Source organism: Alligator sinensis, unplaced genomic scaffold, assembly GCF_000455745.1.
Source record: "Alligator sinensis unplaced genomic scaffold, ASM45574v1 scaffold173_5, whole genome shotgun sequence".
NCBI classification, from domain to species: domain Eukaryota; kingdom Metazoa; phylum Chordata; order Crocodylia; family Alligatoridae; genus Alligator; species Alligator sinensis.
This window is the reverse complement of record NW_005842198.1, coordinates 642,668-645,821: the sequence shown is the minus strand read 5'-3', so window position 1 is coordinate 645,821 and position 3,154 is coordinate 642,668.

Below are 3,154 nucleotides of genomic sequence, written 5' to 3'. Positions count from 1 at the left end.
TTTTTCTCTGGTAGAGAGAGGTTGTTGTGGTGGCGCGTGTTGCTGATTATTTTTCGTTGTTCATTCTTTCCCCAAAGCAGTCAATGTAGCGGTCAAGGTTAGGGCTTCGTCCACTGTGAGGTGTCCAATCTGATGTTTTTTGGGGCTTTTTGGCATTGATCCTTTCCTGAATGTCGTCAGAGGATGAGTTGTTGTTGGGAGTGGGTTCAGTTTGGTCATGGAAATTTTATTCTTTGAGGTGCAGGCGTTGGAAGAATTCTTCTAGTTCTCCACATTGAAGTATTTTGTTAGGGTATTTTTCTGGACAGAAATTTAGGCCTTTAGAAAGGACAGATTTTTCAGTTTTGGTAAGCTTGTGTGTGGAGAGATTGATAATATTTGTGGGTTGGTTGCTGCTTTCAGTTTCATCAAGTCTGAGGCTGGAATGTTGTAAGGTGTTGGTGTTGTTCCTCTGATGGTTGTTTTGTGGTTGGGGAGCTTGTTCTTGGAGTAATTTGTTCCATTTTTTCTTTTTACGTAGGATGAATGCCGTAGAAAGTTTTTCGTAGTCTCTTTGTATCCACTGTATATTGTCAGGGAACATGCATGGATTTCTGTCTTTTAAGTTGTTGTAGTATATGGTGATTTCCTTCCTGAGTTGGTCTCTTTTGGAGTAGAGTAGGTGAAGTAGATGATTTCTAATTTTCTCTGAAGTTCTTCTGCATAGCTGTGAAGCATATTTGGAGTTGTGTGTAGTAGTCAGGGGATTGTAGATGTTTAGTCCTCAGGGAATTAAGTTGTGTTTCTTGCAAAGGCTTAGAAAATATATGTCGCTGTTGAGTTTGGCTTCTTTCTTTTTCGTGTTGTATAGTTTCCATTTCAGACGACTGAATTCAATTTATACTTCCTTCCCCATGGTAAGGTAAATTTTAGGTCCAACTGTTAACTGGCATGGGAAAAAACAACAGACAGGCATGTGCCCAGATTCCAAGTGTTAAGCCCTGAAGAATGGTCCTTCTTGTAAACTATTTTATATGGGTCCTCCATCTATTTCAACTATTTTATCTAGAACAAAAGGTATAGATTTTTTGGTTGGCGGGGGTTGTGTTATGAGCATTTAAATCAGTATTTACAGAAGAAGATTAATCTCTAACTATACCAGGTGCTAAAATATATTTTAAGTGATGTTTAACTATTAACTACCAAGTTTAAAAAAAACCCAACCTTTTCCTATTCTAAATAAGGCCATGAAAAAAGAGTAAGTTGTTTATGGACATGTACACAGAGGTTCTGGATAAACTAGGTTGCACATGTACAGAGCATTCATGACCAGATGATTCTCCTTTTCTGTACTGTCATGCCCTTCCACAGTACCCTTCATGACTGGCAGATTAAGCTATCTGAAGATGTTCAATGAAGCCAAGATTGCAACAATTTTATTCTCTGTACCCTGCAACTTCTGTACTGTTTTACCTGCAGGTTTATTGGTATATCCACAAGGTGAATCGTGTTTTACCCCATAGTGCACCATTCTGATAAAAACTTTAAGATAATTTAGTAATAAAACACTTTAAAGTAAATGCTTCCTGGATCTAGGCAGCAACCCTACAAATTTGGTCAATTATACTACACAGGGGTCTCCAATTCTTTTCTTGTACATTTCTGCTAACATATATGAAAATAAATAATGTCCTCATTAAAAATTCAAGGATAAATTAACGTGTCTCCATACTAATCACATTCTATGTATATTTTCTTGTTTTAAAATGTTTTTATTTTTAGTAAACAATAGAATATTTGTATGAACAAGGAAAAAACAAGAAAGGTCAAATCTCACCTATTACATTCAGTTTGCTCACTTTGATTTAGAACTGAGCATTACATATAAATTCAACTCTACTATAGTTTTACCATATTAATATTATGTTTAAAGACAAGAAAAATGTGGGTTTCATATTGGAGTTAGGCAGGCAAATTTCTATTCAAGAGCACAGTAATGCTATTTCAATTCAATTTTTCAGTTATGTCATGAAAGAATATATATTTAAAATCATATTTACTTTATATAAATTGACCACTTTAACTCTAGGGCTAAATAACTACACCCCAATACTATTGATTGTGAATGGGTAATTTCCATTGCTGAGTAGCAGAACTCCATTGGAGTTAATATATAAAGAATAATGCAAAATTATCAGAGTATGAGACTCACTTGATTACATAATACGTGTGTTTATATATAAGTTTATTTTTAACAAAAACCCCACTCTTTTTTGTTTGTTTTCCTTTGGGTATTTCTAATGCATACATCAAGATAAATATTTTGGCCCAAATTACCATCATTATTGTTGTTGGCTTCCCTATTGTATTTCTCAATATAAAATAATCTTTCTAATATGCAGGATGCGACAAAAATAGTAAATTAAAATATTATTTAAGCAAGGAAGATCTGAAAACATAGGACGTTTTTTGCAAAAACGTAAAGACTCTGGTGTAACTTTTTTAATGAAAAGGTCTTATCCTGCAAAGGACTGAGAGCTCTGACTTTGAGACAGGAAACTGGAAAGCATTTATTTAAAGGATTGAATCTTAGCCCCTTATAAGGCAATAAGGCTCAGATTCTCAAGTAAATCCGTTATTCCCTTCACTTCCATTGAAATAAATAGAAATTAGGTGTCTATACAGTGGTCTCATCTACACAAGACAATGCGCAGACGACTAATTCTACTGCATATTAGCACAGTGGACAAAACCTGTGCTAATGTGCCAATGCGCAGTAGGTTTAATCTAATGAACATTAACATTGTTAAAATAAATCCGTGCACGCTAATGTGCAGCAGCGCCAATTACAGCTGCAATTACAGTACATCAATGAATGTGTAAACACACCCAGTTACTGGAAAGTGTTTTCCTATTGATGACAAAAGAATAAAAATTTAACACTAAGGATTTTGCAGAATAAGGGGCAAAGTTCTCAAGCCCTATAGGTTTTATTTGAAAAAACTTTTTTTTTCCCTTAATTATCAGAACCTGGTTCTGAACACACTGTCTGAAGAGGCATGGGGTGCCTTAACAACTCTAAAATTTGGGATAATTGAAATTCATAGATTCATAGCTGTTAGGGTCGGAAGGGACCTCAATAGATCATCGAGTCCGACCCCCTGCATAGGCAGGA